This window comes from Oryctolagus cuniculus, chromosome 13 (assembly GCF_051225735.1).
Source record: "Oryctolagus cuniculus isolate XC-2025 breed Fujian yellow rabbit chromosome 13, ASM5122573v1, whole genome shotgun sequence".
In the NCBI taxonomy this organism is placed as follows: domain Eukaryota; kingdom Metazoa; phylum Chordata; class Mammalia; order Lagomorpha; family Leporidae; genus Oryctolagus; species Oryctolagus cuniculus.
Genome location: NC_142879.1, coordinates 64,261,277 through 64,276,954, shown reverse-complemented (window position 1 = coordinate 64,276,954; position 15,678 = coordinate 64,261,277). Strand labels below are relative to the sequence as shown.

General features: G+C 44.4%; 1 long non-coding RNA gene across 1 annotated transcript; it reads right to left on the bottom strand.

Annotated features, from left to right (window-relative positions):
• Window positions 1-1,047: 1,047 nt before the first annotated feature.
• Window positions 1,048-6,707, bottom strand: LOC103350911 (uncharacterized). Its single transcript, XR_016219334.1, has 3 exons — window positions 6,586-6,707; window positions 3,012-3,130; window positions 1,048-1,449 (listed from the first exon to the last, which is right to left on the bottom strand). It is a non-coding gene; the product is annotated as an uncharacterized LOC103350911 (long non-coding RNA).
• Window positions 6,708-15,678: the final 8,971 nt, after the last annotated feature.

Sequence of the window (15,678 nt, the reverse complement as noted above, 5' to 3'; positions counted from 1 at the left end):
GTGAGAGAGAGAGACAGAGAGAAAGGTCTTCCTTTGCTGTTGGTTCACCCTCCAATGGCTGCTGCGGCCAGCGCGCTGCAGCCGGCTCACTGCGCTGATCCGATGGCAGGAGCCAGGTGCTTCTCCTGGTCTCCCATGGGGTGCAGGGCCCAAGCACTTGGGCCATCCTCCACTGCACTCCCTGGCCACAGCAAAGAGCTGGCCTGGAAGAGGGGCAACCGGGACAGAATCCAGCGCCCCGACCAGGACTAGAACCCAGTGTGCCGGCGCCGCAAGGTGGAGGATTAGCCTAGGGAGCCGCGGCGCCAGCCTCCAGTGTTCTTGTTGCTGCTCTTTTTAAGAGTCCACCAAGGTGTCCACCACTAGTCCTATAAATTTTACTGATATATATATATAAATTTATATATACATATAAATTTTCACTTTTAAGAATATTTGATCCATAAGGAAGAAATGTATGTCTTAAATTTGTTACACATGAAAGAAAAAGGGAGGACAGCATGATTTCTTTCCATTTGCCATTGCTCTAGCCTCTTTCCAAGAGGCAGGAACAACATGGGTCCACGTTTTGGAGACTATTAACCATTTTCTTCCCAACTGTTATTATTTATGAAGATGAACAAATAATCCATATCTTAGCCATGTCCCTTTCCTACAAATCTTGCAATGTGTTTTCTTATTCTAATCCTTGTTTTCTTGTTTGCAGGAACTATATATATAACATACATATATATATAATTGATATTTTTAGAATAACTCTGACAGTACGGTATGTGCTCAGTAATGTAAAACATATATGAAACTCATCCAATTTTGATCAGATTAGGGAAAACAGTGGAAATGAAATAGCTACAATTACAAAGAGAACATGTTAAACTAGCCAAAAGTTTCTGTCAAATATATATTCCATATGTGAATTCCATCTATCTGGAAGTGCTACCTGGAATTCCAAACATGAAATAAGATGAAATAGTAGCCATTTGGGTATCTTAAATAGAAACCAGGGCAAAAGTGAGTAAAGGAAGATTTATTTCTCTGCTGGGCAAATGGCACAGATTTCCTTTTGATGGTCGACTGTTTCTAACACAGAAGGAGTCCAGCCCCACCCTTGATCAGCACCATCCACAAAGTTCCCATGGGGTAAGCGTAAGACACGTGCAGCCCACATTTTCCTGGCTATTCAAGCATCTTGAGCAAATGAGAAGGGAAGACAACAGGATTTTTTTTTTTCAAATCTTACAGGTGGTTTCAGTGGCTTAATGTGTTTGTCTAATTGCTCAAGTGTTACCTACGCAATATTGAGAGCAAAACTCTTATGTAAAGTTTCTTAATCAGCTTCGAAACGCTGCCTGCACCCTGTTTAGCATAAAGCTCCTTTTCTGCATGCAAAAGCTGAAATACGCCGTGTTCTTGTCTTACCCTTTGCCATCCAGTCTCGAGAAGCTGGATCTGACAAGCATAGCATTTAAAAAAAAAAAAAAAGGAGAAGAAGAAAAAGAAGAAAAAAGAAAGAATCAGGCAGAGGACTGGCACCAGCTGTTGCTAATAAAACAACTGCAGCCCCTGCCTCGGTAGCTTCCTCCTCTAAATTCACATCCCCGCGGTGGTGGCAGTAATTGGAAGGGGGTTACTGGGGGCATTTCTCTCTCAAGGGAGCCAACCCGAAAATTAATATTAATGCAATATCTGCTCCTTCAGACGAGAGTGGATAAGATGAAATGATTTAAGGAAGGCTTGATCAATCGTGCCATTTCTTGGCAAGAAAATGTTGCTTTTGCATTTAAGAAAGAACATCTGGGGAGAATCACGGTGGTTAACAGAATTGTGAGGCTGGCAACCCCAAATTCCCCTCCTTGATAGAGTTAGGCTTTCCCCCCCTGCTCTGGGACTTCTGGTTCCACTGGGGGCAAAAGCAAAACTTTGAAATGCTTTGCTTGAAAGTCTGCGCTCATGTTTCGGCACCCGTGCGGCGCCCCTGCTGCTGCTCACTGATTTATTAGCAGAGTCCGGGGAGGCATTCAGGTTTGCTGGTCAGCCTGTCTGATTCTGAAGAAAGGGCGGCTGCCCCCAGAGCTTTTTTGACTCTGTGACCCCGCGTCTGGCCCACGAAGGTCTTTCTGCTCCCAGGGCGGCTGGAGACAAGTTGCAGCCAAGAGCTCTTTGCGGCCGTGTGGACAGTTTAGCTGAACCTTTCAAAGTCTGGCGGAGTCAAGAGGTTGCTGCTTGCTGATGACCAGGCACCGGCGAGGCTGCACAAAGGGACCTTGCATTTGGGCAGATAGGCGCAGATTTCTTAAGACATTAAGTATGTCAAGGTTTTGCTACTGAAAGCACAAGTGGAGCCTTGTGTGGGAGACAAAGATGTGTGGCCTCGGGGAGGGGGTGGGGACCCTCTGATCCCTCCACTGTTCTCTCTGAATAGTGACGGGCCCAGCATGGAGACATTTGTGACCTGCATCCCCCTTGCCAGATGCCAGACGGCCATTAGTTAACCAGAGAAGTGACCTTTGCGGTGACATTCCCACCACCCGTTCACTTCCCCAAGGAGGCTCTTGGGGAGTCGGTGCTGGGGCTACAGAGCAAGGTGGGGCTCATCAGGAGAAAATCAGCACAAAACAATTTTGGAGGGTTACAGGAAGGCAAAGGCATGCAACTCCAAGTCAAAATAAAGAGAAGGTGGGTTCCCGAAGAATCTTCCAGCCTCGTGTGTTACAAAGATTATAGTCTCATCCTAGCAACGTCCCAAGGAATACCTCCCATGAAAGAGTGTCCACTCACATAGAACATTTCCCCCAAGTCCTCCTGTTGATTTGTTAGACTTTAGTTGTCCAAACGCCCTACCACCCTTGAGACAACGGGGTCCATCCTAAATCTACCCCATAAGTATCCCTGGCAGAGCAACTTGGGAATCAGTGGTTGAAAGATCCTCAAAAAAGTTCATGGAAAAATGTGTCTTATGAAAATAAACTATGCATGAATTTTAAAAATTGTTTGCACCAAAGCAAACTTACCTCTTGATTCCATTTTCCAAAAACTTCTTCCTGAAGGCCCCTCGTATTATTCCCAGCCTTCCCTTCCATTTTCCCTTATTCTATACCTTTTGAATATGTTACTCTTTCATGTTGTATTCCTGCAAAGTAAAAAAAAAAAAAAAAAAAAAAAGTCACCAGCATTATCAAGGAGCACTTTTCTATGCACATTTGCACATAATATGGCTCCTTTTTGTATAAAAAGAATTTGCTTGTTTTCCCTTTTAGAAAGTCCCTTTTGTAATGGACTGAGGCCCCCCATGCCTAAAACTGTACTTGGCGTATCATCGATGCTTAATAAATATTTGAGTGAATAAATAGAGATTTCTTTTCCACCCTTTAAGAGCAAAGACCCTAAGAAGATAGTGTTTGGATGACCAAAAACAAGAAGGCTGACAGTTCTTAATGAGGCTGTAAAACATTGGCCAAGATTCATTTCATAAGAGGATCATTGATTTGATTGCTATTGTTCCATCTCTGGACCACAGGCAGGTGAGATGCTTCAAGGCCCTTCACAGGGACATGCATCCGTACACGTGGTTTCTAAAGAAACACTATTCTACTCTTTAGTACATTATGTTATTGCTATGGAAACAGCGATATTTTAAAGAACACTGGAACTTTCCAAATACAGTATTTATTCTTCTTGTGCTAGCAAAATAACGTGTTTCGCCTAAGAACTTGTTAGGTGGCCTGCAGCTAAATATAAAGAGACAGATTCTCATCATGTGTGAGTCTCTGGGAAAATTTGGACCACCAGCTTTTCAAGATACATTTTAAAATAAACTCAGTGCAAAACTCGCCTTCAATGAAACACTTAATATGTTAGATTTGTTTCTGAGTTAGAGAAACTATTTATACTTGAACCCCAGAAACACCCTGTCTAGGTTACAAGCTGGCATTGCCTTTGGATTTTTCAGAGGACCACCTTTACTTATGACTTTTGTGTTTACTTTGTCCATGTTCAGCTGGCCAGTGGTCCTGGCTTTCCTAGGTTGATATCCCATATTAAAGAACAGAGTATGCAACAAAACCTGGACCCACACCTAGGCTGTGGTAGTGTGAGAGAAGAGGAGCCAAGCAGGATCAGATGAATGATACCACAGGCTCACCCAACTCTAGTTCACACACATGGAATTATCAATTGATAATACTCACTGGTTGGAAAGAACAGGCTACCAAAGAAGGAGGTACCTTTCTCTGAAGGGAGGAGAAAACTTCCACTTTGACTATGACCTTGTCTAAATAATATCGGAGTTGGTGAACTCAAAAGGCTTCCAAAGCCTTGGCAACTCATGACAAGAGCCTAGGGTGATTACTGATGCCATAAACAAGAGTGTCAAATTGTTAAGTCAACAACAGGAGTCACTGTGCACTTACTCCTCATGTAGGATCTCTGTCCTTAATGTGTTGTACATTGTTGATTAACGCTATAACTAGTACTCAAACAGTACTTTACACTTTGTGTTTCTGTGTGGGTGTAAACTGTTGAAATATTTACTTAATATATGCTAAATTGATCTTCTGTATATAAAGATAATTGAAAATGAATCTTGATGTGAATGGAAGAGGAGAGGGAGCGGGAGAGGGGAGGGTTGCGGGTGGGAGGGAAGTTATGGGGGGGAAAGCCATTGTAATCCATAAACTGTACTTTGGAAATTTATATTTATTAAATAAAAGTTAAAAAAATAAAAAATACTCACTGGTACAGTTTTGCCTTCCATATTCATCTGTTTTTAAAGCAAACCTAGGTAGATGCATTTTTTTAAGATTTTTTTTTGAAAGGCAGAACAATAAAGAGAGGAAGATTTTCCATTTGCTGATTCACTCCTAAGATGGCCAGATCTGGGCCATACCAAAGCCAGAAGCCAGGAGCCCCATCTTGGTCTCCCACATAGATGGCAGGGGCCCAAGAATTTGGGCCATTTTCCACTGCCCTCCCAGGTACATTAGCAGGGAGCTGGAACAAGCACTCTGATATGGGAAGCCAGCATTGTAAGCAATGGCTTAACCAGCTGCACCATAGCACAAGGGCTCTTAGAGCTCTCAGCAACTGAAAGATATTACAACCATGTATCCACGAACATAGTTCACTTTAACCAAACATTTTTCCAGTTAGCAGTTTAACTTAGGGGAAAGATATACACTCATCTGACAAAATATGCTGCTCACATTATGATAATTTTTAATATATTGTCTTCCATGCAAGAGCACAAAGGGATTTCTAACTAAAAAAATACTTGCAGGGCTGTTGCTGTGGTGTAGCAGGTTAAGCAGCCACCTGCAGTGCTGGCATCCCATAGGGTCATTGGTTCAAGTCTTTTCTGCTCTACTTCTGATCCAGCTCCCTGATTGTGCACCTGGGAAAGAAGTGGAAGATGGCCCAAGTCCTTGGATTCCTGCACCTGCATGGGAGACCTAGAAGAAACTTCTGGCTCCTGGCTTAGGAACAGCCCAGCTCCAGCCATTGTGGCCATTTGGGGAGTAAACCAGTGGATAGACGATCTGTGTGTGTGTGTGTGTGTGTGTGTGTGTGTGACTCTCCCTCTGTGTCTCTCTGTAACTGTCTTTCAAATAAATCAGTAAACCTTTAAAGGAAAAAAACTTGTAATTTATAAGGATATAGTTAAACAATGTATTTTATGGATAGGTAATAATAACCGATTACATTATTTGCAGAAGATTTTATACTGCTTTGATGACATATCTAAAAAATACAAAACTCGGGGGCCAGTGCTGTGGCGCAGTGGATTAACGTCCTGGCCTGAACTGCCGGCATCCCATATGGGTGCCGGTTCAAGTCCCGGCTGCTCCACTTCCCATCCAGCTCTCTGCTGTGGCCTGGGAAAGCAGTAGAAGATGGCCCAAGTCCTTGGGCCCCTGCACCTGTGTGGGAGACCTGGAAGAACCTCCTGGCTCCTGGCTTCGGATCGGCACAGCTCTGGCCTTTGTGGCCAACTGGGGAGTGAACCATCGGATGGAGGACCTCTCTCTCTTTGCCTCTCCTCTCTCTGTGTAACTCTGACTTTGAAATAAATAAATAAATCTTTAAAAAAAATACAAAACTCATATTCCATTTACACGTAATGCATGGTAAGGGTATGGAATACGTTTGCCATTCTCCTCTTCTGTGCCTTCCCTACCATAACCAATGCACTCTCCGCCAATTCTTACTGGTCCCCAGTATTTCCCACACCGCACTCCAAGTACACCGCATCCAGCAGGAGGACTTGGTTTATTAGTTTAAAGCTATTTGCTCTCCTTGAGTTAGACTGTTTCCAAGTGTAACAATGCATTCACCTAATGGCACACCAAAGTATACTTACACATTTCCTTTCTATTCTTTTTTTTAATGTTCACTTTAAAAAAATCCTTGAAAATTCACTCATTTGCCATTTTTAATAGGGCCAGATGAAACCAAATACCCAATACAGTAACCTTCAGAGAGAGAAGATTTGCTGAAAATCCTCCCTCTCTCTAGTCAGAAAAAATAATACCCATGCAGTGCCCAAAGCCTCCCTCAACCCCACGATGAGGCTCCGTCCTTGTTGCTTACAGAATTCTATCACTGATTGCATCCCTTCCGCCTGCCCCATGACCAGGCTCCATCACGTTTCCTCCATCTGTCTTCTCTCTTCTTGTCTCCTTCCCCTGGATCCTCCTGCACTCAGATTTCTGGAGGAGATCCCCCTCCCGGTCTGGCTCCGTCGCAAACACGTGACTCCTGATGTCAGCTGGGCCCCAGCAGCTCCTCTGCAGAAGCCGGCGTTGGCTTTCCTCCCCCACTTCATCAGGTCTCCTAAACCCTCCCCAGGACTCTCTTGTCTCCACCCCTGGCTCCCTGACTCAGCAGATGCCAACCTGTCACGGAGAGCACAGATGCCAATAGGTGAGGATGACCGCCCCAGCCGCCCTGACTCCTGCTCGCACCTCTGCATGTTCTGGTTCTTGGCTTGGCCTCGCCTCCGCCTCCACAATGCCCATCCCTCCCCTTGGCCCTGCGGCCCTCATCTAATCCAGGACCCTCTGCGTTACTTTCCTACCTCTCCCCCAACACACTTTTAAAAATCTTTTCTTGGACGAATTCCCTTAAACCCAGAAATAAGACCAAGAGTATTACTCACAAAAATACACTAACAAGCAAGCAACTATAAAAACCCAAAAAACAAGAACATAATGTGAGGCCTTCCAGAGAGCCTGGAGTTTCCTATAAACGTTTGGGCTTCATCCCAATTCTGAGTGCCTTCCCTCTTGCTCCCTGTGCCAAGGGTAAAATTCTGTCTGCCTCTGTACCTCCAAACCCTGCCCACGCTCTAAACTCCATATAAAATGTATTTTTCCTTCCCATTATCCCCAAATGCAAGTCATGACCTGCTTGCTTGGACATCGGCAGCAACCTGTGCCCCGCTTACTGACTCAATCTTTTTCTTCTTTCTTGTGTCATAAGTATGTGTATGTCTGGTCCTCTAACTGCTGAAACTTAAATAGGTCTATATGTGACTTATCTTTGTATTCCCAAAAGGGTTCAACATGTGATTATACAAGGGGTCTTCAAAAAGTGTACTGAAAATGTGTGAAAAAAGCTATGCATAGACATCAAAAAAAATTACAACAAAATGAACTTAGTTTTTAAATTTCATTTTTCCATTAACTTTTTGGAATACCCTGGCATATAGTAGGTACTTTCTCAGTCAGGCCCATTGAAAATTTTTATTTATCTCCTTTGTTTGCAAGGTGGAGATCAAGACAGACAGAGAGAGGCAGAGATATCGTCCACCCACGGGTTTACTCCCACAACAGCTGGGGCTGGGCCAGCCTGAAGCCCAAAACCCGGGACTCAATCCTGCCACACGGATGGCAGGGACCGGAATACTTCAGCCTTCATCTGCTGCCTCCCAGGGTGCACATTAACAGGAAGCTGCAAATGGGAGAGGAGCCTGGACTGGAGCCCAAGCACTCCCATCTAGGATGCGGGTAATCCAAGCAGCAATTTAACCGCTGCACCAAACTCCTGACCCAGCCATGTCCACTTTGGAGAGAGAAAGCCTCTGAGGTACCAGGGTCTTAGTGACATGCCTAAATCACCAGGTTTGCAAATGGCAAAGTTGCCACTAATTTCAGGGTTCTTTCAACTCCTTATGCACGATCCTGTGTTCTTGAAATGCCTGCTTCAATTGGATTACAATTTACCAATTTTGTGGTCCAGGGTAAGTTTCTTTGTATGCCTGAAGGCTTTTCAAATACATTTATTTCATATTGCACATAGTGGGGGCTAAATGGACCTTTGAATACGTAAGTGAATATGTTTTGGATGATGGCATCTATAAAGCTTAAATTTGTTAAGGGTAGAAATCAGAAGTGTTTTGGTGTGAAGAAGCACAATAGGAGCGTGGTACCGTCCCTGCCAGCAGCATGCACACGGAGGTCCGTTTACCCTCGCAGCAGACCTGGGGACTGCTTGTGCAAAGGAGAGTTGCCCCTGGACCCAAACACGGCGTCCCATTCTTTTTCTTATGCTACATTTCCATGTTTAGGATTTTGACAATTTAACACATTTTTAAAATTATAATGTGAATGTCATTTATTTTGAAATCTAGCTGTCAAATTCTGATGCTGAAGGTCAAAGATAGTACTACCAGACATAAGGAGAATATTAAGAGATGATTTACTTCTGCTCCTAAACTGTCTACCAAGGAACCGTCGACAAATGTTGAGCTGATCAAGAACATGCTCTGTTCTTACTTTCTCTAAGGTCAATTGAAATAGAAATCCCAGTATGTGTACAGTTGGGAACAAATCTGCTAAAGAGAATCTGGGTGCCTTTGTTGCTTTCCAGGTTATTTACAGTAATTGATGTTCACCTGGATCTAAGTTCTATTATATTTGACAAGGATAGGATTATGTAAAAGCCTCCCAGCACCACAGGTATTGTGGGGAGATCAAAGTGCATCCCCTGGGTAATAAGTAGTTTGCAAGTGCTGAGGAATGTACGATTTGTGACAGGATGGGACACTTGGTGATTCTGAATGGGACTGGGCAAAACATTCACTTGAACCCAGAAGAAGAGTCTATTATTCCAAGAATGTAAGAACTCTATTGCACCTTAAAAACAAACAAGAAAAAGAGGCTTAGGAGCAGATAACCACACTCATACAAGAAAAGGAGAGTTTTAGCCCTCAGCAGAATTTTTCAGTAATTGCCTCTCTGAAAAGGCTCTAACTAGAGTAATCACAAAAAGGTAAACTTAATGACATAAAGAAGTGATTGAGCACATTTAGGTGGGACAACCAAAGCCTGGATGTATTTGTTTTTCATTCCCCACTGAAAAGCAGGAGCTGTGTTTCATATCTGTGGGAAGGAGCCACAGGACTGAATACAGAGATTAAAATACATCATAATTGCTTTAGTCAAATGAACAGACTTTATATATAAAAGGGACCTATGAGCATAATTGAGAGAGATTTTGCATGGAAATGAAGCATCCATTACAACTCTAGTTCCCAACCACCTTACCTAACTTGTCTCCCCACACTGGATATTTTAATCTCTAATTTATTAAAAAGCAAAATGTTGGAATGTTGGATAGATGGAAATCATTTGTCAGATCACGAAGTCCTCATAACATTTCTCAGCCTTAATAACACATCTGCTCTTAGAATGTGGTCTCTTGATAATAGCTGTCTGAAAGTGCCTGAATTTAGGGATTATTTGAGACAACAGATTTCCTTCTATTTGGAATTGAATGAGGCATCTGCTCCCTCACCGTTAGCTTTGTGTGATAGTCTCAAGGCATTCATAAAAGGGCAGATCATTTTGAATATTATGAGAAGGAAAAAAGACCTCTGTTGACACTATGAGATTCAGAAAGAGGAATTAAGAACCTTTAAGGGTAGTATTTTATGTGGAGAAATATTATTCTGTAGTTTATTTTCCCATCTGGGGAGAATGTGGGGCCTACAGCTAACGGAGTGATGCAGTCCTCCAACACCAACAATTTAGGGGAAACTTTGATAGCACATTAAGCAGAAATACACAAAATTTTATCTGATTTGGTTCAGTATAACCAAGAGAACTCAGTGGAGATGGACAACCATGACCATGCTCAAGACCATATGCCAAATTAAGTGTCCAACTGCAAGACTAGACTAAACAGAATGAAAAATAATACATCAAAATTACTTTCTCCATTTCCCTTCCAAGAGAGGCTAGTCTAAAAGATGGAACCATAACAGAATCTTCATGGAGTTCAAGGGTAAACTCCATACAGAAAGAAATGCTGGTCAAGAGCCCCAACATCTTTGAAGGTTTTGACTAATAAGGAAAAAACAGCATCAGGTTCTTCTAAGCACATTTCATTATAAAAGTTGCCATTTATAGCTGAGCAAGTTCATAGTTAAGTGACAGTGTTGTCCTTTTATTTCCACACACACCCACAAAAATATTCTTTACATTTAGAAAGAAGTAAAAGGAAAATTTGCATATTGTCATCCTACAGATAGCTTCACAGATGGCATTAATGGATATGTGACAACAACGAGATAACATTTTTGCTTATAGAACCACACTCTTATGAATCAGTCCACATTACAAACATATATACAAATAAGATGTATTAAATAAATGGATTCTGAAAAAGGCTAGATTCTCAGATTGTGTAACTGTGTGAATATGAGTATAATAATTAAGCATACAACTTGGGCCTTGCCTGAAAAAATACAGCTGACCACATAGGACAACACCTAATTATTTTCAATTATCAACAGGTGTAATAAGACACACCTCCCCAGGTGTCTTCTATTTCTCAGGGTGTCCTTATGCCTTGATCTTCCTGTTACTTTTGGCACCACTGATTACTCAGCTCGTAGGAACATTTTTGCCTTTGGGTTTTCTTTATTTCCTAATTTTCATTTATTTTTCTGTTTATTTGTTTATGTATTTGAGACAGAGAGAGCACACCCATCTGTTGGTTCGCTCCCAGATGGCCTGCAACAGTTGGAGCTGGGGCTGGGCTTGGGACAAGCCAGTAGCTGGATCTTACATTTGAGTGGCAGGAACTCAATTATTTGAGCCATCACCATTGCCTCTCAGGGTATGCAATGGCCAGAAGCTGGACTCAGGAGCCAGAGCCAGGTATTAAACCCAGATAGTCTGATGTGGGATGCAGATCCCTCAACCACTAGTTCAACAGCAACCCCTGCCTTAGGGTTTTCTGCTGCACTATTACCTCTTGGTATCTCTTGGACAACTCTTCTTGAATCCAGATTCTCTTTCTCTCAGAAGGATTTCTAAGTGGTCCTGTTTGGAGGGTCAGCCACTCCATGGGGGTGAGTAGGGGAGGGTACTGGATATGTGTGGGGCCTTATCCAATTGTCCCAATGATTGGAACGTGCTACTGGCATTTGATGGAGGGAGATGGTGGAAAGGGAGAGGAGCAAGAACCAAAATTGCTCTGAGATACACAGGACAGTTTCATATGACAAAGATGGCAAAGACCCAATATTCTCAAATGTAGGCAACACTAAACTCTTGGGGAACACTGAGTGGTGAGAAAAATTCTTGCTCTTCCGTGCACTGGTGTTGAGCCATTCTCTTGTGCTCTTTGCTCCCACTAAGGTCAAATCTCCCCTACATACATAAGACTGTGCCTAGCGTGGCTCTCCCACATTGCCATCCTTCAGTGCTGCCACCAGTCCTCAGCAAGCCAGTTGCTGTTAAAGATCTCATGGGTGGTTCAGGCTGAAATCCACCCAGAGGCTAACAGGTGTCTCTTTTTTTTTTTTCTGCCTTTTTTTATTTCTCCCCTCATCCAAAGGATTGGGTTCCACCAGTTTTCTTTCTTGTTCTCTTCCTCTTGTTCTCTTGTTCTCACAGCTACTCCTTAGCAGACACTGCTTCTCTTCGTCCATATCTATCCTAACTGCCTTCTCTACAGGAAATCCCTTGCCCTTTCCACCCCACCTGCACACAGAGACTATCATCACTTTATGGAACGTCCCTCACCAGGTTCAATCTCCCCCAGGGTGAATCCTGCGGGCTTGTTCTCCCTGCCTTCTCATCCCGCCTTCAATGACTCGAATATCTCTTTCCCGTGTTTCACCTTGTGCCATGCCCCAGCCTCCGCTTTCTGTCCCAGCCACACTTATCTTTTTGAAAGAATTAAGTGAATCTTCCCTACCTTTCTGGTGATCACCAATGCTAAGTTCAGGTGCTCTCCTTCCCCACTTGAAGTCTCTTCAGTGAAGCCATCTCACAGCCTGAAAAAAATAGGAAAGACCAGTGATACCCATCCGTATTTAACACTTTGACATCTTGCTCGTTATTAGCTTTGTAACAACTGGGATTTTTAAAAAAATATTGCATTTAAATATTCTTCACCTTGAGCACTATGTTTTTGGTACACCCTTAGATTTGCACCAGAGACAAATGTGTCCCTTGCCTCACCCTCGCCCTGCCCTGCTGTGTGGTTTCCTGTCTTCTCACTCTACTCCCCCTGAAAGGCGTCCCTGATCAAGACTCCTGGTGCTGAGCACCCCATCGGTCTCTGCATTTTTAGCAGCGATCTGATCCTCATCTGCTCTCAAGTATACTGCAGGCATATGCTGCCATGGGAGAGGGATTGTCATTGGGAGGTTTGTGGTATTTGGCTTCCCTGTGGGACCAAGACTCCTATGCTGTGCTCTTCCAGGGCTAAATACTGCACCCTCCCCTCACTGAAGCTCAATAAAGATCCATGAGCATCCCAGAATACAAGAGCTGGACAGTGATTGAAGCCTCAGATGATGCAATAATAGGAAGATGCAATAATAGGAAGTCAAGGCTGGCGCCGTGGCTCAATGGGCTAATCCTCCGCCATGCGGCGCTGGCACACCAGGTTCTAGTCCTGGTCGGGGAGCCGGATTCTGTCCCGGTTGCCCCTCTTCCAGGCCAGCTCTCTGCTGTGGCCCAGGAGTGCAGTGAAGGATGGCCCAAGTGCTTGGGCCCTGCACCCCATGGGAGACCAGGATAGGCACCTGGCTCCTGCCTTCGGATCGGCGTGGTGCTCTGGCCATAGAGCGCCGGCCGTGGCGGCCATTGGAGGGTGAACCAACGGCAAAAGCAGGACCTTTCTGTCTCTCTCTCTCACTGTCTACTCTGCCTGTAAAAAAAAAAAAAAAAAAAAAAAGGAAAGGAAGTCAACTGTAGAGAACAAAACAGAAACAGATGAATGAAAAAAACCTCCTCACATCATTACGCTATTACCTTTTTGTGAAAAGTATCTTGGCTAGGTTAGGTTTAGCTCATCAAGAATCCTGGAAGGGGCAGACATTTGGCCTAGCGGTTAAGACAGTTAAGACGCCACATTCAATGTTGGAGTGCTTGGTTTAAGTCTTCTGCTCCAGCTTCCTGTTAATGCAGATCCCGGAAGGCAGCAAGTGATGGCTCAAGTAATGGTCCTGTATTGAGTTCCTGGCTCCTGCCTTCAAGCTCAGCCCAGAGCAGGCTGCTGTAGGCATTTGGGGAGGGAATCAGCAGATGGTAGCGCTCGCTCGCTCTCTCTCGCTCTCTCTCTCTCTCACACACACACACACACACACACACAATTTATTTAAAAAAAAAAAAAAAATCCTGGGAGAACATAATCAGAGAAGTAAAACAGGCATGAGCTCCGTGACGGGGCTGTGGTCACTCGGGGGTGAGTCGCAGCAGCCCTGGCTCGGTCTGGGCTGCCACTCGCTTACTGCCTCACAGCTGCCAATCCCCAGTGCTCAGGACCTCCTGATTCCATTTGCTTCACAGTGAAGAAGAGTCGGCCCAGACCCTGCCACCCCAGGGTGAGAACACAGCGCCAGCAGATTGCAAGGCTAAGCATTTCTGAAGCCTGTGGAGAATGAATTCACTCATCTCACTAGAGAGAGAAGACAGAGCCTGGTGGAAGATTAGCCCAAGTGAAGCCGGAGGTGGGACTTTGGGAAGGGCACAGGACTTGCTGACACCATCATGAAAATGAGTGGAGTCAGGTCTTGGGACTCTTGAACTTCAGACTTCTGGAAGTCCTGTTCTCTGTGCACATTGTTGAGCTCTGATAATCAGAGAGGGGGCAGCTGGGCAGCTGGGTCAGGTCTGTGTCCCTCCTCCTCCTCACTTTGTTTTTCTCTGTTTCCCCTTCCTCCTCTTACTCACTTCCTTTCTCTCTACTTCCCTCTCCTTTCCCAAACAAATCCCCTACCTCACACCCCAATATGATTTATAGCCCCAACAGGTGAGCAAAAATCAAGCAAACTTGATGGCAGTAAGTGATTCCTCTGTATGTATACTTTCCCAATTAATTTCCACATCCGATCCATTTTATGGAAAGCAAACACATGAATTACATGAGGGCTGTTCCTGGCCCTTCTAAAATGCAGTCATTTCTCTAAGATTTGATTGTTTGAACATCAGACAAGCATTCATAAGAAGAGTCTTTTCCAGCTAAAGAGGAAGAGGAAAGGGGATATAAGTAAACACGAATTCTCTGGTTTTGTCATGTTCTGTTTGGGTTATTCCAAAGTGGCATTACACGTCCCTTCTTCATACAAGGTAGCAGGGTTAGACACGCTCCTTCCAGGCCGTGAAGGCTGCTGGGGGCAGGGCCTGAGCTGTGGAGGCGGCTGTCCCTGGGTCTCTGGCTCCTCTCCCGCCCAGCAAGGTCTCTCCCTGAGCCATTAGTTCTCTGGATCTATTGGCATCAATAGAGTTTCTTGCACAAATATTTTAATTCACTGAACAAGAGATCTCCTATTTGAAAAATAACAGGTAAGCATTCTTGTACTGTCAATATTTGAAAAGCCGAGAAGGAAGACATTTGAAAATCATTATCTATCTGTCCAAACAATGTTTTATGTTTTCTGACCTCTAAATGACAACATTTAAAGCAACCAGTGTGAAGCATGGATAGCAGTTTGGCGAGCTCGGATGTTGTAATAAAACATATGGAATGTGTTTTATAGAAACATAAATAATATGTATATAGAAAAAGGAGGAAGGAGGAGCATACAGCCTGGGGAGACTGCATAGGAGTTTCAGAAACATCCAAGAGCAATGTAAGGCAGTGTTTTCATTTGCTGGAGCTGCCATAGCAGATCACCAGCAATTTGGTGGCTTGGAACTGCAGAAGTGTATTCGCTCACAATTCCGGAGGACAGAAGTCCAAAAGCAGCATCACTGGGCCAAAATCATGGTGTTGACAACTGCCTGTTCCCTCCATGGGTTCTAGGAAGACCCCAGCCCCTGCCTCTCCCAGTGTCAGGTGGCTGCTGCCATGGGTTGTCTTGTGTCTGCACCCCCCCCCCCCGGGTGTGCCTGCATGGTCACACCGCCTCGGCCTCAGTCTCTGTGTGCAGTCTCCCTCCCCTTTTATCAGGACACTTGCTGTTACCTGTAGTGGCCACCAGGATAATCTCCCTATCTCAAAATCCTCACCGTAATCACATCTACAAAGTCCCTTTCCCCATCAAGTGTCCCGTTAATAGGTTACCAGGGTTAGGATCTGAGCCTGTCGTGGCCCAGCACGCATCCTACTATGGGAGGCCGGGACTCAGGATGAGCTTGGGGAAAACACAAGGATGACAGGCACAGCTCACAGAGAGAGATGACGGACAAAGATGGCATAGGCTGATTGCTCAAGGGTGGA